This window comes from Peromyscus leucopus, chromosome 4 (genome assembly GCF_004664715.2).
Source record: "Peromyscus leucopus breed LL Stock chromosome 4, UCI_PerLeu_2.1, whole genome shotgun sequence".
NCBI classification, from domain to species: Eukaryota; Metazoa; Chordata; class Mammalia; order Rodentia; family Cricetidae; genus Peromyscus; species Peromyscus leucopus.
The window spans coordinates 49695306-49720580 of record NC_051066.1 but is presented as its reverse complement, the minus strand read 5'-3'; the positions used below and the strand labels follow the sequence as shown (position 1 = coordinate 49720580).

General features: G+C 43.6%; 1 long non-coding RNA gene across 2 annotated transcripts in view; it reads left to right on the top strand.

Moving 5' to 3' along the window:
* Positions 1–24725, top strand: part of LOC114704473 — a 42228-nt gene extending 17503 nt beyond the window's left edge. For both annotated transcript variants that reach the window (XR_005091346.1, XR_003736271.2), the window contains 2 exons: positions 24041–24133; positions 24405–24725. This is a non-coding gene — a long non-coding RNA (uncharacterized LOC114704473). The remainder of the gene's footprint in view (positions 1–24040; positions 24134–24404) is intronic.
* The last annotated feature ends 550 nt before the right edge of the window (positions 24726–25275 follow it).

Here is a 25275-nt window from a genome sequence, read left to right as displayed (position 1 = left end):
AACTTACTCAAGCTTTACGCATGCAGTGGTTTTTGGATAGGAAGACCCCACAAGCCAGGAAAAGCTGTTTTTACAAGCAGTTGTGTAGAAGTGTGACTGTGGCAAAGAGGGCGTGATTTGGTGGTAAATGAACTGGGGGACCCAGCAGGTCTTTGCTCGGGTTCTTTTTAGCATCTGGAAGAGGACAAGGCCCCCTGGCATGCAGGTCTTCTGACCTACATTCAAGGGTGGTAGGTCACAGAATTGGTTTATAACCATGTCTCAGGTGAGAGAAGAGAGCACAGAAAGTTGGCCTTGTTTCTGTGGTTGTTTTTTTTCAGCTTCCTTCAGCTAAAGAGACAGTATGGTAAGGTGCCATATTGGAGGTATTTGTACTCCCCAAAGCCACAGGATTTTTTTTATTCTACCCCTACACCAACACACTTGACATAAGATTAATCTTGCTAATCTGATGAATTGCAATAGTACTTTATTATCATTACAGTTCAAATTCTAGTGTCTTTTACTTTAGGAGAGGTTGCGTATGTTTTCTTTTGTTTATCACACATTTTGAAATTCTGTTTTGTGCATGTCCTGCTCATATCCATTTTTTAAATGTATTTTTGAAACAAGGTCTCTCTAGCTAGCTCAGGCTGGCCCTGGATTCACAGCATGCCTCAGCTTCCTAAATACTAGACTACAGGTACACACTGCCATATCTGCCTCTCTTAGTTTTATTAATGACTTGTAAACCTTCTGTACATGCTCTGGAAGCTAATAGTGTGTCCATTATATATGAGGAACAACGTGTTTTCTATTCTCTGGTGTTGGGGATTGAACCTAGCTAGGTCTTGGTCATGCTGATCATGGGCTCAACCACTGAGCCTTTGCTAATGCATGGGAGACACTTGGGCACTGAGCCGCAGCCATAGTGCTGTGTTTTTATTTTAGACACTCAGATCCAGCATCTTTCCCTATTGTGATTATAAAATAGGCTATGTTTATGCCCCAGAGTCTCACTTGTGTCTCTAGCCTCTAGGGAAGGAGGTATGATCAGGGAGTGTTGCTGTGGGATGTCTTTTTGTACGTTGTGAATATATGTTGCTATAATTGGTTAATAAAGAAACTTCTCTGGCCTATGATGATTCAGGTTATAGCCAGGCAGGAAATTCAAGAGAGAGAGAGACAGGAAGAAGAAAGGCAGAGGCAGGAAAGATACCAGTCTGCCACCCAAGGAGCAACATGCCAGCAGATTGATAATGCCATGGCCATCGTGGCAAATCATAGATCAATAGAAATGGGTTAATTTAAGATACAAGAACTAGTTAGCAAGAGGCCTGCCATAGACCATACGGTTTGTGAATAATATTAAGTCTCTGAGTGGTTATTTTATAAGTGGCTGCGGGACCATAGGACCAGGCAGGACTGGAGAAGGCTTACAGCTACAGAGTGTGGCCTCTTGTCCCCAGATTATTTCCCACTGTTTGTGGTGCTATTTTGGACAGTTATCAATGTTCTTCACATGTTGGACTGTTGTTAAGATTTTAATTAATTATTTTTATACCATCTTTCTTAAAGGATGGCTCTACCCTTAATATTTATAACTTTCAAGCCGGGTGTGGTAGCTCACACCTGTAATCCCAGTACTTGGGAAGCAGAGGCAGGAGGATTCCTGTGAGTTTGAGGTCAGTCTGGGTTATATAGGGAGAATCCCACTGAGAAACAAAACAAAAATGAAATGCCACCACTTAATAATAACAATGATATTAAATTTAAAAACCTCTGGCTGATCTCTGCTCTTTTATTCTTCTCTGCCCACTTGAAGATCACCTTGTCAAGTCTGTGAGATGTTCTTTTAGGGTTTTGATTAGAAGCACATTGAATTTATAGAATGATTTGGGAGAATTATCATTTTTATGCACTGAGTCTTTTTTTCCTGAGCAGGGTATATATTACATAGCTTTTCTTTATGTCCTTTGTTAAGCTTTTATATCTCTCCCTTGTATATCTTTTGTTAGATTTATTCTTACATGGCTTGGATATACTTGGCTGTTGCAATACATATTCAAAAGAATTATCTCGTCTAATTGACTGTTGGTGATGTTTGGTGATGAATTTGTGTGTGGCTGAGTATGTTTGTACAATATTGATTAAAATAATATTGTTCTGGGTCCATTAATGATTTTCCTTCTTTTTAACATTTTATGGTGTTTTTTTCCCCTCAGAAAATGATTCATTTTGCTTAATTTTCAATGTTGTGAGTAGAAAGTCTTCGTGTTCACACCTCTTCCTATAGCTGCGTTCTCCCTTCTCTGTTCCAAATTACCACCCTCGCCCAAGGAGGCACGACTCTTTCTTCCATAGGAGATCTGTCACTTGAATTGGCCTTTGAATAATTTGACATTTGTTTCTTTGAGTTTCTGGTAGTTTCTTCATTTTCTATCTCATTAACTTTTAGCTTTTGTTGATATCTTTATTAGGTTTTTGTTTTGTTTCTTCTTTTCCCCCTCCTAACCTCAGGTTATAAGTTTAGGGACTTTTTTTTTTTTTTTTTTTTTTTTTTTTTTTTTTTTTTTTTTTTGGTTTTTGGTAGCTTTGTGCTTTTGGCTCATTGTACCCAGCTGCTCGAACTCACAGATCGCTGCTCTGTGAGTTATTAAGGCGTGCGACTGGTTTTTTTTTTTTTTTTTTTTTTTAAGGTTCTGTATTTTATTACTGAACAAACCCATTAGCTCACATGGAAGAGCTAATAGAAAATCAGACACCAATCTCAACCCGAGCAAGACTCCAGAGGTTAAGAATGTTCAGCTCCGTCTTGTGGGATGGATGACCCCGATTCAGCACAAAGCCTTAGTCACACCACTGTGTGTGAACCCTTCGGGGCCCAGCTTCCTTGTTCTCCAGGGTCTTCTGGAGTTAACAGTTTTCATCTGAATCCACTGGGGGATAAAGTGGTTTTATTTTCTTTCTTGGCCAAGAATCTCATGATTCCAAAGACTTGAGAGAAGACCGATGAGAAGTGAGGTCTCTGGTGCAAGATTGCTGAGGAAGGAGCTGATTAGGAGGCAGCTGGGGGGCAGAGCTTAGCTGCTAAGTGACTAGAGAGTCATTTGTCCCTAATACGTTCACTGAACAATGCACTTCTTCATAAATACTGCTTTATCACTCTTGTAAATTTTGGAGCAGTCACTTTCAGTTTTAAGTTCTCGTTTTTTCATCAGAATATTATTTCCAGCCCATAAATTATTTAGAAATTTAAAAATTTTTGAGTATTTAAAGGGTTACATTTTATTATTCATATTTTTGGGTGCGTGTATGTGAGTGGTGTGCAGATGTGTGGTACGTGTGTGCACGCTTCTGCAAGTGAGTCGGAGACCAGATGCGAGATGTCCTCCTTTCTTGCTCTCAATTGAATTCCTTTCTGTTTATTGACTTGGTGTATATATGTGAGTGCGAGCCACAGCACACTTGTGAGGGAAAGGGAGCAACGTTTGGGAGTTGGTTCTCTCCTTCCATGTTGTATCTGAACAGGGATGGGCCGGAAACTTCGAAGAGCTCAACCTTGAGGCACGTGCCTTCACCACTGAGCCGTGATGTGGAGCTACCCATGGCATTTTTTCAGACACACTCTCTCACGTGATCAGAAGTTTGTTATTTTTGCTAGGTTGGCAGCCCAGCAAGCTCCTGGGCTCTGTCTGCCTTCACCTCCCTTAGCATGCTGGGGTTCTAGGAGTGCCTGGCTGCCTCCTGCTTTTATGTGGCTTCTGGGAGCTCCAACTCAGGTCCTGTTGCTTACAGAGCAGGTGCTCTTACCCACTGAGCCAGATCCCCAGACCCTCATTATTCATTTGAAACTTCCTTATGTTATAGTCAGCCTGCACAGTGAGTAGCTAGACTCTTGGAGATGTTGGGACTTGCCTGTGTCTTAGCACGAGGCATTGCTACTTTTAGACTGGGTTGAGTTGATTTATTAGCTAGTCAGGGAAGGGTGCCAATATCTCTCACCGTGGCTGTGGATTTGTTTACTTCTTTTTGTAACTTGTCCAGATTTTGCTGCCCATACATGCACATGTGGGAAATAATATTATTCTGTAATTGTTATGTGTATTTTAAAATTTTACTTTCTGTTTATGGCAGGTGATGTGTTAAATTTTATAGCAATGAGATAAAAGTTTTCTTTTTTAAAAATTAAAAAAAAATTACATTTGTATTTTTGTGTGTACTTGCACAGGTATATGCATGCTATACAGTGTGCATGCAGAAGTCAGAGGACTTTCACATTTATTGGACTCAGTCCTCTCCTACCATGTGAGTTCTGGGGATTGAACCCTGGTCCTCAAGTTTGGCTGCAAGCTCCTTTGCCCAAAGAGCCATCTCTCCAGGCCAAGATAAAGTTTCCTGGTAACGTAAAGTGTGTAAAGAAAAATAGAAGTTCCAAAGGCCAGTGCTGGGTGTATGATGGTCTAAGCGGTAAGGGTCTGCAGAAGACGGTCGTGTAGGTGGAAGAGAGTGGCCCAGAAGGATGTCCCTGTCTCACTCTGCCCTTGCCGTCCATGTACAACATACTGTGTGGTTTTTGTTTGTTTGTTTTGTTTTGTTCTTAGAGAAGCGTTCGTGTATCCCAGACTGGTCTTGGACTCATTATAAACCCAAGGATGAAATCAAAACAGCCTGTCTATGCAATTCTAGAATCACTTTTTTGTAATCCAGGTTCCTTGAGCGACATGTCCAGCTCTTCCCTCTTTGTGCCCTTCTTGATAGGGTCTGTGGACACATCTAGTTCTGTGACTGCATTGGCTTTGTCTGCCAGGCAACCCTGCAGGACTCAGCCCAGGTGCCTCCTCCAGGCAGCCCTCCAGGCAATCTCACTCAGGAAAATGGGTCCACTCTCCCATCATGCACCTTCCTGCTTGAAGTTGGATTCCCCTAAGTTCCTTGATTTGGACTCTGTTCTTGTTTGTTGACTGAATGAGCAAAAAGAGAACTAACTGTGTACAGAAAGAAAGCCACACAGAGTGGCTGCCAGCAGCCTGAGAGGCCATCCACTTCTTTCCCCCCAAACTTCAGCTGCCTCTGGAACTTCACAAGAGGCGCAGAAGAAGGAGCTGACTGCCAGCTTTGCTGAGGTCACAAGGCTGTGTGTGTCCATGTGTAAGCACCAAAGGAAGTCAGCAAGAAGGAAGCCCAATTACATGAGCTCTTGTGAAGTGTAAAGCACACAAGTTTACTAAGAGAATACTCCGCCATTGCTCCAAACCTGTCTAGCAGCCTTTAAAATTGTTTTCTGATAATGTTCACTAATTAGCAAAGCCCCAAGAGGGGGAAATACTCATAATTTCTTCTGTAAATGAAAGGTATTTATGAGTGAGTTGTGATAGTACAACTCCCATAATTCCAGCACTCAGGAGGCAGTGGCAGAAGGATTACAAGTTTCAGGCCAGCCTGGCCTGTGTAGCGAGTTCCTGGCTAGCCAGGGTATATAGTGAGACCTTGTCTCAAAAATCTTAATAAATAAATAAAATATTTACTTATGATACTAACCCAGTGTGTGTATAGGAGCATGTGTGTGTAAATGCATGTGTGTAGAGGCCAGAGGCTAACCTCCGATGTCATCCCCTGTGGCTTTCCATCCTACATGTTGAACCAGGGTTTTTCACTGAACCTGGATCCTGGCAGTTTGGCTATACTAACTGGGCAGTGAGCCCCAATAATCTCCCTGTCTCTGTCTCCCCAGTGACAGGGTCATAGGCATGTACCAGTGTACCTGCTTTAAAAAACATTTATTTACTTTTAAGAATTTCATATGTGATTAATATAGTTACATCATTTCCCCCTCCTTTTCCTCTGTCCAGCTTCTCTCATGGCTCCCTCACTCCTTCTTAGGTCCATAGCCTTTTATTCTTTAATTTATTATTGCTACACACACACACATACACATACACACACACACACACACACACACACACACACACACACACACACACACACATTTATAAATAGAACCTGCTGAGTCCTTAATCTCAAAAAGCTCCGCCTCTAAATGAAGGGCTACGGGCAATTTATGGCTTCTTAGAGAGGGAGAATCAGTCTTCTACAGAGATGAGCCCCTAGAAAGGTTATTCAGTCCCAAGTGGTCAGACCTAAACACATGTACATACATGTCTGCCTCTTTTCCACGTGTGACAGCGATCAAACTCAGGTCCTCGTGCCCCAGTGGCAGACACTTGACTGAGCATCTCCCCGGCCCCTGTCACAGCTGCCAGCATTCCTTTTAGTCTCAGAGGAACTTGGGTGAAGCAGCTTTTTTTTTTTTTTTTTCATATTCGCTTCCTACTCCTTTCCCGCACAGCACTCCTCCTCAGGAGCGGATACAATGGCCTTTGGAGCAGAACTTTCCAGAGACGTGGTCCAGGCAAGAATTTAACCAAGAAAGGCCAACAGATAAATTTAAAATGCATATCTCTGTCTCCCCCCTTTTAAAATTATTTTAGCATATCCCTAGGTCAGAATATAAAATATGTATCAACTAAGTCCAGGGTGGTCTTTCCTGAACTATATTTCATTGATTATTATTTCACAAAATATAAATAGGTGTTGGAGGGGAAAAAACATTTGAAAAGGGACTCCTTCCAACATACATTTTAGTACGTTATAGGCTCTGGGAAGTCTGTAGTAAAAACCTGTTGAGTTGCATTATATCTAATATTTCCTAACATTTGTTTGACTATAATTTTTTTTCAAATTAACATGTTATAGAAACATATCATTCATCTCAAAATAGTTTTTAAAATAGGCTGATTTTGGGCACATGTTTCATGTAGTAAAGAATGTTTTCTCAAATACAGAATATCAACTCTCTACTCCCAAACAGAATTAATGAACATAGTAAAGAACTTGAAGTACTGTGTCAGAAACATTTTAAAATACTGTCAAGAACTCATAAAAATAAACATTAGACCATGTGGCAATATTGCAAAATGCTGCACGATACATTTAAACTATCAGATTATACCCATTACCCTATAATCTTCTACTCATATGTTTATATGTTTTTGCATTGTATCTGCAAGATGACTCCTGTCATAAACATTATGCATGAATTATAGAAATACACTATAACTGGAATGATAAAGGATTCTGTGAAACAAGATAATGCTTCAGATAATGATGTTCCTGGGATGAAAGAATGATTAAAAATTTTACCATTTCTGAACTTCAGAGCAAAGGGCAGTGGGAAAGTAATTTTCACCTTAATGCTAGGAAGAAAGAAATTGACATCTCTGAGAACCTTGGGGACAGGAATTAGGACAAAATGTGGCAGTGTTGGGGAGTCACTTGGTACAACAGGCTGCAGGGAAGATGAGAAGTGTGTGAGAAGCTTGACTAGAACATGGCTGGCATGCTTCTCCGTGCCAAGGAGGGGTGTGAGAGATCCTACGAATGAGTGATGTGAGCATCCAGAAGCTGTCCTAAGCAGACAAACGGGCTGGGAGAGGGGAGGGTCTTGAAGCCAGCATGCATCTCGACAGTCATTTGTGCTTGACCAATTGCTCAGAAGTAATGGCAAGCTAGGGTAAATGGACACGGGTCTCTTCTGGAAATAGCATTGCCCGCTAAGTCCCATCACGGGCTAGTTCAGTTCAGTGAATGCTCCACACAACGTATGTGCCCACCGGGGCCAAGGATGCGTCAGTCAGAAAGGGACACTGGCCCACCTTCTATATCCTCTCCTATTTGGGGGCATTCTTAGAGGGCTGAAGTAGCCGGAAGAGCTCTGCTAGCTGCCTTGTTCCTCCACAGGGAGGAAGAAGTGTTTTCCAGGAAATTGCAGGCACGCTTTGCTGTCATGGGGGTCAGACTTGGGACAGATCGGGTAACCGATGTGTCTGTCATTCATGGCAACTGTCTTGAAAGTCTCCATCAGAGAGCGAGTGTGGCACTCCTGCTGGACTCGGGTTGCTTTTTATTAAAAGCACATTGTTAGGACTCTAGCCAGGAATCAGATCAGCGCCAAGCTCAGCCATTGTCTGAGAAGCTTCCCCCTGAAGCGGATGGGAACAAATACAGAGCTGCACAGCCAGGCGATATGCAGAGTGAGAGACTTTGGAACACTCAGCTCTAAATGGGATGTCTGTCCAATAGATCGCTCCCTCTGCTCAGGGCTCAAGGAACTCCCAGGAAGAGGAAGCAAAGAGAGTTTAAGAGCCAGAGGACATGGAGGGCACCAAGGAAACAAGACCCACTAAATCAACAGGATCGATGCACGTTTGAGCTCACAGAGACCAGTAGCATGTATAGGTCCTGTACGGGTCCGCACCAGATGGGGTCCTAGAGCTGAGAGAAGTGGACACATGCCCCATCCCTAGCCCAGAAGCTATCTCCAATTGATAACCACTTGAAAACAAAACTTGAATTTCCTCCAAGAAAGTCTCACTGGGGAAACAAACTACTCTTAAGGGTAGGCGGCATGCCCAGCAGTCAATGGCCAACACAAAACAAACTCAATAGCGTCTTTGGAGGCTCTTTGTCTCATAATATCGCGTTAGGGCTCCCCCACCCCTCTTTTTTCTTTTTAAATTTTATATTATTATTTTTAATATTAATTTATATATATTTTTCTCTTTTGATCTTTTATCCTATAGGTTCTTTGTGTATACATTATTGCTTCCAGTTTAATGTTTTTATGGGATTCCTGAGTGTGCAAATGAGTGGGTCTCCAATCTTGTGCCTTCTCTTGGGTTCTTTCCCTTCTGTTTGCTTTGTCCAATTTCGATGTGTTAGTTTTTTTTTTTTAAATCTTACTATTATATTATACTATAATTCCATAGAAGCCTGGTTGTTTTCTAATGAGAGACAGAAAGGCGGTAGAACCAGATGGGAGAGGAGGTGGGGAGAAGCTGGGAGTAGTAGAGGGAAGGAAAACCATCATCAGGATATAGTCTGTGAGGGGAAAAAAATCCATTTTCAATAAAAGTAAAAAAAGTAAGTAAATAAATAAGCGTATTGTTAGAATGTTGGCACCCCCTCAGAAGCTATTCTTTCTGGTTAGTGTTAACTGGAAGAGTGTTGGATTCTTGAAATGACCTGAGATCCCAGAGGAGCTGAAAAGACACAGTGACTAAGCAATGGCCTCACAGTGTGCCTAGCATCAGGCAGTCCTAACAAATGTCCGGTGCACTCATGATGCACACATCCAGTTTGGTTCAAGTATAAAGAGGTAGAAAAGCGTGACATGTTTGTGGTCAGACTTCTTCAGTATATTTGTAAAGGCATCCAGGTACCTGAAGGGACAGATATTTAAGACATAAACAATAACACTTGTGCATGTCTTTTCATTGTTTACGTTGTCCCCGGGAGGTCAAGACAAGGAAAGAGAACTATGGAGGCTGATGTGATGGACTGTCTGTCCCCTTCTGTAGAGAGAATATGTTCCCTTGGGTGGCTAGGGTGCTGTCTGCAGATATCCTTGGCTATTGGCTCCTGAGAAGTTGTCCCAAGTATAGAGAGCTGTCTTAGCTCCTTAGGGTGACTTTAGAATTCACACACACACACACACACACACACATACACACACACACACACATTGTGTAGCTTAAACATCAGACATTCACTTCTCATGGTTCTAGAGCAGTGGCTCTCAAACTGTGACTTGCACCCCTTTGGAGGTGGAATGATCCTTTCACAGGGTCACCTAAGACCATCAGAAAACACAGATATTTACATTACAATCCATAACAGTAGCAAAATTATAGTTATGAAGTAGCAATGAAAATAATTTTATGGTTGGGTGCTGTTGAATAATGTTCTTGTATACTGTACAGATTTGTCACTCAAATTGGTTTAATAAAATGCTGATTGGCCAGTAGCCAGGCAGGAAGTATAGGTGGGGTACCCAGACTAGGAGAATTCTGGGAGGAGGGAGAGCAGAGTCAGGAGTCACCAGCCAGACGCAGAGGAAGCAAGATAAGAATGTGGCACTAAGAAAAGGTACCAAGCCATGTGACTAAACATAGATAAGAATTATTGGTTAATTTAAGTGTAAGAGCTAGTTAGTAATAAGCCTGAGCTACTAGCTGAGCATTTATAAGTAATATTAAGCCTCTGAGTCAATTATTTGGGAAATGGCTGCTGGGTATTTGGGAAGCAGGAGAGAAATGTTCCACCTACAGTTGGGGTCACCACAATACGAGGAACTGTATTAAAGGGTCAGGAAGGTTGAGAACCACTGCTCTAGAGGCTCTGAGGTGTAAGATCAAGGCCCTGGTGGATTCTGTCCTGTCAATAGTGCTTCCTGACTCATAGACAGTGGTCTTCCCACTGTGTCCTCATGTGGGAAGAGGTGACATAGCTCTGTGACCCCTCCTGTTAGGACCTAAGCCAAGTCCTGAGAACTCTGCCTTCATGTCTTAATCACCTCTGACCTCTTAATAACATCACGTTAAGGGTTAGGATTGTAGTGAGTTTGGGGAGACACATCTACTCAGCCTACCACAAAAGTCACCTTACCAAGGTCACACCCACATGTGTAGGACAGACATGTACAATTACTGAATGGACAGAAGGGCTAGCCTGCACCAGCTTAGAACTCTGAACTCTTAAATATGAGAACAGAGAAAGCTGAGAATATACACCCAAGATAGAATCCTCAGAGTTACCAAATTCTAAAGAGAAATCTCCCAACCCTGCCAGGACTGTCTATGTCAAGGTCAGGAGCCTGTTTAGGACCTGCTAGAAACAAAGCTGGAGACATCTGAGCTGATGGTCTCCAAAAGCTTGAATAGTTGTGGAAGCAATTATTGAAGCGACACTAGCCCACTCGAGCATGTGGCTCTCGCAGGTCTTGCTCTTCTTCCCCATTCCCTCTGCCTTGCTAAAAAACTGTTAGATGAGCTGGGCGGCGGTGGCGCACGCCTTTAACCCCAGCACTCAGGAGGCAGAGGCAGGCGGATCTCTGTGAGTTTGAGGCCAGCCTGGGCTACAGAGTGAGTTCCAGGAAAGGAGCAAAGCTACACAGAGAAACCCTGTCTCGAAAAACAAAACAAAACAAACAAAACCCCCAAACTGTTAAATTACATTCCTAAAGCTACCTTCCCTTATTTGACCACTTCCTCCTCCTGAGACAGGCTACTAAGGTCCAGCAATCAGAAGCCCCCTTTGGCTCATCTAATTAACACGCTCAGTTAAAATTAAGCACCACATCCTAACATGGGGTTTCCCCTTTTACCTTTGTAAACTGCCATTTGCCTTAAGTGCCACATCTGTCTCCTCTCCATCCAGAGGCAGTCCATTGTCTCTCCAGGACAAATGCCCCTGCCCCCTTTCCCTGGTTCCCTTCCCCTTCTCCCTCATCCTCTATCTCTTTTATCATAGCATCCTAGCCCATTCTGTCACAGACCTCCCTTTCTTCTCTTAAAATTTACACCTGCAAGGTCATTTGCTGCTGTTTTCTGCCTGAGTCAGGAAGCAGCCACTTTAACTTTAAATCCATGCTTAATAAAGGATCTCTCTGTGAAAACAGGTGTTTGGGTGTGGCTTGTGCCTAATCCAGGGCCCGGAGGAAGTGCCCACTGTTTTCTTTCCCAACTAGAGAAATACATGTGGAGTCAACACAGAGCATGGCCAAGGTTTGGAAAATGATTTGTGGACTGGTCTTTGGGGGCTGTTCCCTGTCATTGTCCAGTCCTTGATGATGTAACAGATATTTAGTAGCTGGTGCGGCTCACACCATGGGTCTTCCAGTAAAGATAAGAGGTTTTATGATGATAGGAGAGACCCAGTGGAATTTTCTAAAACTACCTTCTCTTTCCTGACTCTACCTCATCAATCAAGTAAGTTAAAAACAACGTATTTTATGAAGCATGTTGAAAATTAGTGTCACCCTTAAAGATCAGAAAGCTAGAGATGAGGTGGTCCTTGTTGGATATTTACTCCATCAGTCAGGCCCTAGAAAAGCCAGCATTGCTGAAGAATGACAAGAAGCTACTGCAAATTCCACCGAGAAGTGTTCTTCAAAGCTTCTGTTATTAAATGTAATGTAATCAATCTTTGACCAAACAGAGTAACATGGCTTTAGGTATGTGGTATGTGGCCATTGATTTGCTGAATGCTTTCCTGTCTTTTTTGATTTTTTTGGGGGGGAGTGGGGGGAAATCAGACCTCATGTAGCCTAGGTTGGCCTAAACTCACTATGTAGCTGAGAGTGACTTCAAACTTTTGAACCTCTGTCTTTTGAGTGTTGGACTACAGATGTATGCATTCATACCTAGATACATACGTTCTTTTCAATCTCAGTTAACAAGGACAGGCAGAGACAGTTTGTGTTCACATGGAAGGGACCCCAGAATACACAGATCACACATACACTTTTGCTTAGGTTCATCCTCATTCTTCCAGCCTACATCACAGTATGGTTTAAAGAGATCTGCGCCATCCAGGCATCCTACAGGACACTGCACGGCTCCACTCCATCAACTCCATCTGAAAATTGTACCCACCAGTTAATGATTGACTAGTACCCTGGAGGCCTTGGAATCACACATGTGTTGTAAATGGTGGGAAATAAACCCTTTGGCAACTTAAGTGTTGTATTTTTTTGCTGTAGTGACAGAATACTTGACAGAAAAAAAAACATGAGGGAGGAAGAGTTCTGAGGTGTCTCCCCTATTGCAGAGGACAATGCATGGTGGAGTTCTGAGGTGTCTCATCTTATTGCAGAGGACAATGCATGATGGGGTTCCGAGGTGTCTCCCCCTATTGCAGAGGACAATGCATGGTGGAGCTGAGGTTCTCTTAAGAGGACAATGCATGATGGGGGAGTGTCTATTGAGGACAATGCATGGTGGAGGAGTGGCTTCTTCTTGGCGGTCAGAGGATACAGTAGAGACTTCTCAAATGTTGCAGGCAGGAAGCAGAGAGTGCTGGACCAGAGCCGGGGTTAATATAACCCCCCAAGGCCACCACTAGTGACCAACTTCAATTAGCCATGCCCCGTCTTCTTGGGGTTTCATAGCCTTCCCAAATAGAACCACCAGATGGAGGAGAACTTAAAACATGAACCCATAGGCAATATTTCAGATTCTAACTATAATATTCTGCCTCTGGCCTCCAAAGGCTTCTGGAATTTCATAATGCGAAATTCATGTGTTCTAACTTCAGCAGTTCCAAAAGTCATAAATTCATGGTCATAAAGTCATAAATCATAGTAGACTCATAATCATGTTTAAAAGTCCAATGTCTCTCCTGCTTACCAAGATTGTTCTAGCTGCTGCCACCATGAATGTCCCACCTGCCAGCTACTGAGAACAAGGCTAAGTACAGACATGGCATCATCTCCAGAGAGGCCTAATCAAGCAAGCTGACTGCCATTCATTCTAGTGGGGATATGTACAAAGTTGAAGGCTGGTGTTTTAGCTTCTGTTACTGTGAAATAGCTGAGGTAAACAACTGATGGAAAGGGTTTCCTTTCAGCTCACAGCTTTGGAGGTTTCAGTCCATGATAGATTGGCCCTTCTTGTTCTCAAGTCTGCAAAGTGCTACATCATGGACCATGTGGCAAAGTAAAGCTGCCTACCTTGTAGCTGGGATGCAAAAGAGGAAGAGTCTGAGCTCTCATAATCCTTTTGTGGGCACCCCACCCCAATGGCCCAATGTCCTCATGCTGGGCCTGAACTCTATGGGGTAGTGCCAAGCTGGAACCAAGCCTTCAATGAGATATTTAAGATCCAAACTCTGGCCCTGTGTTTTCTGTCTGTGAGGTCTCACCCAGCAGTTCCATCTGAGGGCTTATAATGTCAGGGTGGCAGTCCCACTGTATAGGAGAACACATGTGGTCTGGGCACAGGGCATGAAGTCTACTGGTTATATCCCATACTGTACTCTCTCCTGAGATAACTTTCAGAATGGCTTTTAAAAGGCAGAGTCAAAGTGCCAGCCCAGATGTGACACTTTGTGAGAAGAGGTCACTTACCCACGAGGATGGTCATTTTATGTGATTCTTTGCACCAGGAACAGGAATCCATCCCTGTGGATAGGAAGGGGAGAAGCAGATGGTCTCACTTCTGACCACTTGCAGTAATTTCCTTCTGGAATTTGGACTTTCTGTACTTCTGCTTTGGGGCTCTGCCAGGTGGAATTCCATGATTCCAAGAGGGAGACACTTGTTTCAGGGCACACTGAAAGGGTCCCGTTGAACTCTGTGTCACCACTGCTGACTCAGCATTCCTAGTTCGGGAGGCGTGAGTAGCAGCCAAGAAGTGAAGTCATTATCCTGGCCGGGATAATTGGCTCTGCTCCTCAGACGTTACACAGACAGGTTCTGCGTGGGGGTGGGTGGGTTGGGGGTGGGGGTTAGGGTGTGGGGGTGGGCGGGTGGAACCCTGCTCCCAGGAGCCCACTGCCATGGGTTTTTACTTCTCTTATTTCAGTTTTGATGGTGGGCAGGCAGCAAGTGTAAGAAGTTTGGCCTGAAGGCTGGTCCACATCTTTTCTGCCTGGCAACTTTGGTTGTTACTATGGAAGAAACACAGTTGCTCATCCCAGGGGGCAGCCCGAAGTCCCGATTTTACCAATGGCATCATCAAGATGTCAGTGAACATGTTCTTCTGGGTTGTTTTTCTCCTGTAAATGGGCAGTTGGAGCACGTTTGATCAAATCCTTGTTTTCTTACTGTATAGATAGTGACTGGTTCCTCCATTAGGACGCCCATGGGGTGACAGTTCTGTGGGTCAGAAGCCACCAATGATCATATTGTCTCAATTCATTTATCTACTAGACATTGAAAGCAATGATTTTCTTAGTCTCCCATTTGCTCTTTATTATTTAAGTCTTTTTTTAAATAGGAGACGTTGTCCTGTGTACTTTTTAATTACCCAGTGGTATAGTTTGTATGGAAAAAAGAGGCATAAATACCCAATTCTTTTATCAGTTTTCAAAGTGCTGATTAGCTCCCCAGCACCCTTCAAGTGTAACAAATAAGCTAAGGTGATTTTTAAAACTTAATATTAAAAAAAAATCCACAGGGCCAGAGAGATGGCTCAGCAGTTAAGAGCACTAACTGTTCTTCCAGAGGACCCAGATTTGATTCCCAGCACCCACATGGAAGCTCAAACCATCTGTTAACTCCAGTTCCAGGGGATCAGACACCTTCTTCTGGCCTCTACCAGCACCAGGCACGCACATGATTCACAGACATACATGCAGGCAAATCACCCACACACATAAAATAAAACCAAATAAATCTCAAAAATATTTTTAAAAATCATTAAGTAAGAAGATATCAGTGTCTTGCTATGATTGTCATTGTGCTTACTTATATTCAAGCTGTAGACTGCACTGACCCGTGAGAGCCTCTTCAAGTTAGCTCCTGGGTCCTTTTGTTAAGACACTAGGCATCTTTGATAGCTTCTTTGTTCTCAGAGATGATCCGAGGCTTTAAACTTGAATACTGTTATCCTAGAAAGCACAAAGCGTTCCAGCTCCCGCTGTAGAAGTGAGGATTCAGTGGGATTTCTGACTGCTGTCCTCATTTGCTGAGAGAGAAGCAAGTGTCCTCAATGAAAGGAAGGGAGAGTACCCTGCCACAGCCCTGAGCTGCGCATGGGCAATAGACCTCACAGCAGTGACATACGTGGAGCTGAGGACCAAACAGAGTTACAAACACAGCCACAGAAACACGGGTCATTGGTTTGTATGGAAGCAGCCAGCTCAGCTTTCCTTCAATATCACAAATGTGTAGGTTTAATTCCAGTGTAGCTCGAGATGCACCCTCAGGCTATTCCATCTGCGAACTGTAGGATGCCTCCAAGGAAGAGTCCAGACGGAGATTGACTTCCGATCCCTTGCTCAGGAAGCCTGGATTCACCGTGCTGACATGCTCAGTGTGTGAGGTGGCATCTGTAAGAATGACAGAGAGGCGTGGAGGAGAATACAGACGTGGAGCCTGGGTACCCACCCTGCCCCATCACACCCAGGAGTGGCAGTGACCCTCTTCGCACATTGGAAAGGCAGGTGGGCTCTTAGGCTGTTTATCGGGACCAGCAGCTTGCTTCTAGTCCTCCTTTATTTTAGAAAAGACCAAAAAGGTCAGATTATCACCACCACCCTTTGGCTCTCCTTGTCACTTTTTAAATTGGGTTCTTTTTATGAAAAGAGGTAGTAAGCTCTGAGTGTAAACGCTGGAAGTGGTGGGCACCTTACCCAAGTCAAACCAGTCAGCAGGCACACCCAGGCCAGGTCAAAGGATCTTGGTTGGAGACCTCAGAGGTGAAGGATGTTCATGTGATGGCCATTTCCACCACGAGGACGAAGAAACAGAAGAAAAGAGATGTTGAGGCAATGATGTGACTTCGAATCCTTTGCAATATTCCAGCTCTTGGTTCTTGCCCCTGGTAAAGCTTGATTAAAACAACAACAACAACAACAACAACAACAACAACAAAAAAAAAACCAAACTACTCAAATTCCCTAAAATACCCAAGAATTGTTAGAATGCATCTTGTTTTTTACTTAAACTAACTCAAATGAAGTTCTGTTTCTTGCAACCAAAAAACACCCAATAAAATGTGATTCTTCCTGGGGTAGTGGGGCTCTGGGGGCGGGGGAGTCAATTCATGATCGACTGTACTAGGTCTGGCATGGAGTGCTGATGTGCATTTTGAGGACAAGGAGAACAAGTTGAAATCCAGGGCTGAGTCTGGACAATGATGCCATTTCCCTACTTTGGCTGATAGAGCCTGGAGGCCTCCAGCTTGTAGCAAAGAAAGGGGATTTCTGAGAAATTGCGAACCCATCAACTCTTTCTCTGGGCAAACAGGCAAGTTCGTTCTGCATGCCAGATTGCGATCGTGTAGTTTCAAATCTTGAAGTTCCCAAGACTGGAATCCTGAGTGGAAAATTGGACCCCCCAAGGTCCATGGCTGCTGGCCTTGAGTTAAGTACCGCCCTTTGTTCTTACCATGGGAAGTTCAATTTAGAGCAATTTGGAATGATTCCCTCTAGTCTCAGGGCATCATTAGGTATTTCAAGGCTGGTGGTTAGCTTGGTAAAAACCACTTCCCCATATTAGAAGATCACAGGGACTATTGAAAAGACATCACAGAGTGTATGATTTTAAGCAAGTCATAGTTTTCAGATTACCAGTATTTTCAGACAGTTTAAAAAGTGCTTGTATCTTGTATATAAACACAATCTATATAGTAAAGCTCACCTTGACCTTGGAAGATGTCTCTTCAGTGGAGCATGGAAATGCTGTGGTCTCCTTGGGGAGCTGGCACAGGATATTCACAAACTTTTTGCTTTACTTTGTTTTTCTTCTAGCCCAGATGTAAACCAATTCCTGGGAACCTCGGTGAACAAATACGGACCACAGCGTAGGGCTGATAGCGCCCTTAAACCGTGGCGTGCAGCAGACACGTTCTTGTTTATTATTGGCAGGCTTCCTGTTGATTGGCTCTCCAGCACGACTCTCGTTTTAATCCCGTCAGATCTGTGTTCTTCAGTCAGATGACAGCAGTGTTGATGGAGTGTTGGGGTGCTAAGCTCTTCATGTGGTGAATGGTGTACATATCCAGGGATGTCAACAGATTTGTGTAGAGAACAGTCGCCGACCGGCACACGGCTTACATCAGCACCAAAATGCTGACTGTCACCGAGCTACGGAGACAGTCACATTCTTCTTCCTTTTGGTAGTGCTGGGAATGGAACCCAGGGCGTGACACATGCATGGCAGACTAGCACTTACCAGCTGAACTGCGTCTCCAGCCTAATATTTGTTTCACAGACAAATATGTCTTTTAAAAGAGCATCCATCCAAATGGACTTTTCCTCCCCTCCCCTCTTTTTTTTTTTTCTTTGTTGTTTTGTTTTTTGAGACAGGGTTTCTTTGTGTTGCCTGGCTATCCTAGAACTTGCTCTGTAGACCAGGCTGGCCCTGAACTCACAGAGATCTGCCTGCTTCTGCCTCCTGAGTGCTGGGATTAAAGGCGTGGGTCACCATACCCAGTATTCCTCCATTTTTCAAGATGTGTTTAGGTAATTAAGGCCACTTTTGAGAGAGCACTACAGCGAAACCTGCTTAGAGATGCTTTTTCTTAGAGATAAGAATCTCACTCTAGCTAGTGCTGGCCTGCTGCTGTTCTCCAGGCTAGCTGGGCCAAGAACTTTGGGAAGGTTCTCCAGATTTTGCCTTTCGTCTTGCTGTAGGATTGCTGGGGTTGAAGATGAGCCACCGAATCAGTTTTTTTAATGCACACTATAGAATTTGAACTCAAGTTTTCAGGCTTTTATGGTAAGTGGTTTTGCCAGCTGAGCTGTCACACTGGTGGACTGGGAATCCATCTTCCCTGGGTTGTTCCACTACTTGCAGCGTGGTACTCCATATCACTGCAGACCCTTCCAATGGCCTGCTTCTCTAATCTGTGCTGATGGACATGGCCTGCGGGGCAGGGGGTGGGGGTTGGGGGTCATACTACAATGTAGATTCACCTTCTAGGTCTAAGCCAGAGTCTTTGAGTTTCTCCTGAGCTCTGGGCATGCTGAAGCTGCTCCTTCACAGTCCACACTTTTGATGCAGGATCTTAAGCCCCACAGAATATTCTAAGGTCATTTTTTTTATTCTGTTCTTTCTTTCTTTCTTTCTTTCTTTCTTTCTTTCTTTCTTTCTTTCTTTCTTTCTTTCTTTCTCTCTCTCTCTCTCTCTCTCTCTCTCTCTCTCTCTCTCTCTCCTCCCTCCTCCCTCCCTCCCTCCCTCCCTCCCTCCCTCCCTCCCTTCCTTCCTTCCTTTCTTTTTGAGGCAGGGTCTCCCCATATAACCCAGGCTGGTCTTAAACATGTCATCATTTTGCCTCAGGTTCCTGAGTGGTGGAGTTACAGCCTATGCTCAGTATTAGCCCCATTTTCAAAGGACATTTTTTTTGGACAAGGGCTCACTCAATAGCTCAGGTTGTCCTGGAATTCATTATGTAGCCCAGGCTGGCCTCCAACTTATATTGATCCTCTTGCCCCAGCTCCTTGAGAGCTGGGATTATAGGCTTGAGCCACACAACATCTGGCTTTCTTGTGAGAAGCATTTTAAAAGATGAAATAATAGTATTTAATTTCCATAACTCTCTAAGGGACATATTATATGTGATGGTTAATGAAATCAATGCAATATCATTTTTCCATCTGTGCATGATTTTCTAACCATTTAGAAACTCTTTATTGTTCATTTGACGACACATAGGAGCAGTTACTTCAGGCCCATGCAAATGCAAGAGAAGAGTCTGGGTCCTATGGTTTTGAATTGCAATCAAGATCTTATAATTAACAAGTTGTAGAGTTGAAATGCTTAATATATGTCAGTGGCTGAAAAGGCATTCTCTCAAATCTGTGACAATGTTTTTAACTCAGTTTTTGATCTCATTTTGAGATCATAAAGCCAGGTCTGTAAGTGCTGGGTGAACTCACATCTGTGTATATAATTTTGGAGAGCTTTGTATGTAATGACAGACAGGTGAGCTTTCCCCCTCTCACAGTACAAAGTTCAATAAAGCTGATTAAACATTCATAGGTGTAGAAAAAAATTGTCTTGTGAACTCAGAAAGTTTTCTATTTCTTTTAGTATCTCACTTTTCTTTTCTTTAGACAATTGCTCATAAGGAATCTTGATTACATTCCTAGGGGGATGAAAATGTAGGTTTGTATATGGGAAGAGCACCCTGGACAAGTGTGTTTAGTAAGACAGAAGTGGAATGAAACCTGTTTTTGACTTCCATTGCTCTTTAGAATATATTCAGTGGTGGAGTTTTTGTTGGATAAAAGCTCTGACAGATGTCAGGAATGTCTAGTCACTTAAAAGAGGAGAAAGTCCCACCAGTAACTTAAGCCAAAACACAGAGTCTTGACTTAGAAATAAAATCCCAGTGTAACATATAATTATCATTTCAATATATACTGAAAATCAAGACTCCTTTTTCTGCCCTGGCCACAGCCTGTTCATCATAGGTCATCTACTACGGAGAAGGGATATGGCATCCTCTTCTTTCTCATTCTCCACTTCCTTTCAGGCTCCTTGAGGGCTAGAGCATCAGGAGGTGGAGAGAAAAGGGGCAGAGAGGACCTGGGCCTGGCTCCCTGAGCGGAGGCTTCAAGGCTAACCGTTTCTTCCTCAGGGTGTTGGTTGGCTCTTTAGAGTTTCCTGTGCAAAGTCTGTGGCGTCAAGCCTGGAAGGACCCCACACAGTGTTCTTCCTGCAGGTGTACGCTTTGCCTATCTTATTTCCTAGAGTCTCCACTCCGCAAGGGATGTAGAGTCTTCTGACTCCCAAAGGTTCTTTGGGAGCAGAATGAAACATGGTGGCAGCGAATCTGTTTCCTGATGGGTGATGGGATCAGGAGTGTGCAGGGCAACAACTTAGGCCAGAAGAATACCTTCCCTAATTCCGTCCTCTGTGCTTTTAACTACTGGATAGCCTCCTTGCAGATAGAGGGCTGGCTGCCCAGTTTTGGTAACTGTGAGTCCACCTGGTGGTGGGGTACCTTGGAAATTCTGTATTTGTAGAATCTTTGATGATTCAATTGTAAGTTCAGCTTTAATATTGTTATCCTATTAACTGAAATTATGATTTGTCTCTGCAAATAGGGTACTTCCTAACCTGCAGACCTCTATCAAAATACTCTCTTATGTTTTAGTGTTCTCATTTGGACCCAGTAATTCTTTGCTGTGGGTGGAGGCTCTCCTTGATACTACCGGATGCCTAGCAACATGCCTGACCAATATCAAGTATCACTCCTACCCATATTTCCTAGGCATAACAATAAAAATAGCTCCAGACTTGGACAAATGTCCCCAGGGGTGGGGGTGGGGGGCAAAAATCATTCCTGTCTGAGACCCACCACCATTAATACATGATCGCAGGACTGAGAACTAACAGGCATCACACCAAAATGAGGCCCCGAAGCAACCTCAGACCTCTACAAACCCAGGGACCATTCTGAGAGGTCAAGTGGATGACCTGGTGGCACACAGTCCCTGTCATAGGACTGGAAAGGACCTAGGTTTCCTGACCCACACTCAACTCTCATTGTGAGGATGGGGACACATGATTATTAATTTTCAACAGCACTACTAATTTTAAAGTACCTATGCTTGGAATTTTCTGTGCCAAAATTAGAACATGGAAAAACCTTATCTAATTAGTTAGTGAATAGCATTGAATTAAAATTGGACACTATAATTAATCAATGCTGAATTGTAGTCAAACCCATTACCCTTGAGTAGATTATCTGTGTGACCCACTGTCCCCTCCTGACACCTCAAGCCAGGGGCTGCAGATACTGATTGGAGACCTTGGGGAAGGGGAGGCACCGGGGGCCGAGGGGGCCCTGAGCAGCAGTAAATCATTGTGCTGTCTGGGGTTTGTTTCTGTCTGTGTCACGGCTCCTGTGCTCGAACAAAGCTAATTGAGAACCGACTGCGGCAGACTTTTGTTAGCGGAGGCTGCAGACAGGAGAACACATTCAGAACAAACAGAAATTATTCAGTTGTCTAGTCTAACGCTGGCCAGCTTCAGGTTTGAGGGATCCTGTTGTATTTCCTGTTGTATTTTTTTTTTTTTGTAGAAGTCCAAAGTGTGTGTTGTGTGCATGTGTGCATGTGTGTAGTGTGTATGCTCCGGCCACCACAGCACATATACATAGAGGTCAGAGGACAACTTGTGGGAGTCAGTTCTCTCCTTCATCAACCATGTGGGTCCTAGGTGGCAAGTACCTGTGGTGACCCAGTCTCCTCTGCTAGAAATTGTCAGAAGACCTCTTTTTTTTTAAATACTAATTAGAGAAACGTAAATGATTTTTAAAAATGCATTTACCAAAGCCATCCTTGGTGTGAGACCCTGCACTAATACATCTGTGTTTTTAATCCTGGCGACAGTCTCTCCTCCCTTTGAAGATGTCAGGTTTCCTTTCTGATACGAGTCAACCCGCCCAAGATCCTCCAGATGTTAAAAGGTGGTTGGGGGCGCCAAGGTCTCTTGACGGTCTATGGAGACTCTCAATGAGGGATTGCCTGTGGGAATGTCTGTGAGGGATGGTCTTGGTTTCAGTAATCACTGTGGGACCCAGCCCACAGTGGATGGCCCAGTTCTCTGGACTGTAGAAGAGAGGAGAGAGTGAGCTGGGTAAGTGAGCATTCATGCTGTTATGACCCTCTGTCCTCGACTGTGGATGCGATGTGACTTCCTGGCGCTTTGGCCTCCCCCTGTCATGGGTTATGAGCTAAAGTATATACAGTTCCAATTATATATTATAGTCATAAATTAACTTTGATGAGGCTAATACATGTGTGCACATGGCTAAAAATAAAAGGGGGGGGCACACAGTAAATACAGGCAATCCCCTGCTTCCTCCTGTTTCTGCTCCATTTCTCCAGAGCCAGCCACTTCCAAGTCTCTCTTGTTTCTTTTATTATTTGTTCTTTTATTTTCCAAATAATTGTGTCTATACTGTTACTTCATGTTTTTGTCTTACCTATGAACTTTTGTATATACTAGGTAACAGTTTAACTTTCTTTCTCTCCTTCCTCCTCTGTCCACACCCCTTAAACTGATGTTGTCTATTCTAGCTGTTGTAACAACAGAAACATCTTTCTCAGATGGGTAGGGTGGCACACGTTCAATCTTAGCACCTGGGAAACAGGCAGGAAGAGTAGGTGTTGAAGGTCATCCTCAGCTACGTAGTGAGTTCTAGCCTGGGCTACATGAGCCCCTGTCTCAAAAAGAAAAGCATTTCTCACAGTTTGGGAGGCTTGTAGTCTAAGATCAAAGTGCTGGTGTGTGCAGTGTTTGATGAGGTGTCTTCCTCAAAGATGGCAGACACCATGTAGGTGTCCTAATCTTGTTAAAGAGGAGAACAAAGGAAAGGCCTAAGCTAGCTTTTTCTAGGGCTCCTGTAAGCCCAATCCACTCATGAAAATGCAGCTTCATGACTAAGTCATTGCTTAGGGATTAACTTAGTGATTGCAAAATGATTAATACACTTCATACTGGAGATTAAGTTTCAACATGACTTTTGGAGGTTAACACTTCCAAACCATAGAATATACCAGCATTATTACTTTAATTCAATTAACGATTAGTGTTTACATTGTCAGAACTGCATATAAGTTATTGTTTGTCTAATCAAGAAGATGTAACAGGAGCCAGAGAGGTGGCTCAGTGGGTTAAGAGTGCTTGCTGCATCAGAATGAGGACCTGAGCTTAAATCCCTAACACTCACCTGAAAAGCTAGGCGTGGCTTTGTGTGCCTGCCACCTCTGTCCCGTGGGCGGGAGCAGGAGCTTTGCTGGGACTTGCTGGCTGTGAGCCTAGCTCCAGGTTCATTGGAAGACCCTATCTCACGGGGGATTAAAGAGCAGGACTCTTGACGTCTTTTGTGAGTGTGCACAGTACGTGCATACAGTGTGCACAGATACCCCATACTTGCACACATACACACGTGCACATAGACACACTCACACACCAAACATTTTAAAATAATATATACTAATGTCCCATAACTAATTTTTCTCAGGGAGTTTTTGTCAATTTGGCACAAGCTAACGTCATGGGAGAAGAGGGGCTGTCTACTGAGGAACTGCCTCCATCAGATTGGCCCACATGCAAGTCTGCATGGCATTTTTTTTTTATTATTAATGATTGGTGTGAGAGGCCCCCACCCACTGGGGCCTTGGACAGGTAGTGTGGATAGTATAAGAAAGCGTGCTGAGCAAGCCTCCCTCCGGGCCCTCTGTTTCAGTTCCTGCCTTCAGGTTCCTGCCCTGACTTCCTTTCACGATGGATCACAACAGTAAGCTGAAACAAATCCTTTCGTCGGCTAGTTGTCTTTGGTTGTGGTGTTTATCACAGTCACAGAACGCATAGGACACTTGGCCTACTTGTTTTTAATTAAATAATCATCCTTATTTTTTACTTGTTTAATTCTAAGGACATACCATCACTAGTTCTCCGACTCCGCTAACAGAGCTGTCAATCGGTGTCAATAAATAATCTGTCCAGTTCCCAAACGCTCCTTCCTGTTTCTTTGCACAGACTCCTGTCGCTGGCCTCCATCTTCCATCCAGGATGGACCGGGTGCTCTCTGGGTGTGAGGATTCTTCTTTGTGGAATTCACTACCTCTTGAGGTTGGTTACCTTAGTCTGTTGAGAATATCTTCCGTAAACAGGCACCTAAGGAAGGGTACATGGGAAACAACTATTTTCAGATGACTTGTATACTTAAAAAATTTGTGTCAGCCCCATATTTGATTGAATACTGGGTGAAGTATGGACTTCTAAATGGTGGATGACTGTTCTGGTGAACTCTGACAGTATTTGTCCGTGTCTCCTCGCATCTAGAAGGAATTTTACATTTTGCTTAGTCTCACTTGTTATGTGTACTTTTTTCCCTTTCTAGAATCTCTGTCACAAGGGATGCAGCTTTGTTCCACCCTGCCCGTCACTAGGATGTTTCTGCATTGCGGCAGGCCCGGAGCTCTGAGGCCAAGAGACGGAAACCTTTAAAATCATGACCCAAAAGAAGTCCTTAAATGACCGTGTCTCAGACTTGTCACAGTGATGACTAGGCTTAGACGCAGTGGTGACTTATAGTCATTGGTTTTCTGATGTTCTAAGACTTAAAATCATTATGCCTGTTAAAGTGTCCTGAAAATGGCACAAAGTTTCCAGAACTTCTGAGGCATGTGTATATATATAAATAAATATATATATTATATTATTTATATTATATATATGTGATTCTGTGGCTGGAGAGACAGCTCGGCAGGTAAGATCACTTGTTGGTCTTCCAGAGAACCCGACCTCAGTCCCCAGCAGTAGCTCACAAGCATTGATGACTCCAGCTCCCTCTTCTGGCCTCTGAAGGCATCTGCACTCATGTGCACATTACCGCTCGTCCCCCAACCCCTACCCCTTACACACACACACACACACACACACACACACACACACACACACACACACACATACACACTAAAGAAAGAGTGAGAGAGAGAAAAGAAATATTCTTTGGGGGGAAGGAAGGAAGGGTGCTCATGGAAAAAGTATTCAAAAACAACATAAAACTTTTAAATGTGTTAAAAAATCCTCAAGATACTTTGGTTCCTTCAGAGCCAAGGGCTGTTTCGCCAGGAAGGAATCTCTGTCAGCACCTGGAGATGTCTGTGGTCGTCATGACTGAACAGGGAGGGAGACTCTGGCATCTGGCAGGTAGAGATCAGGAGTCATGTTTGGACATGCCATGTCCCCCACAAGGCTCATGTGTTAAA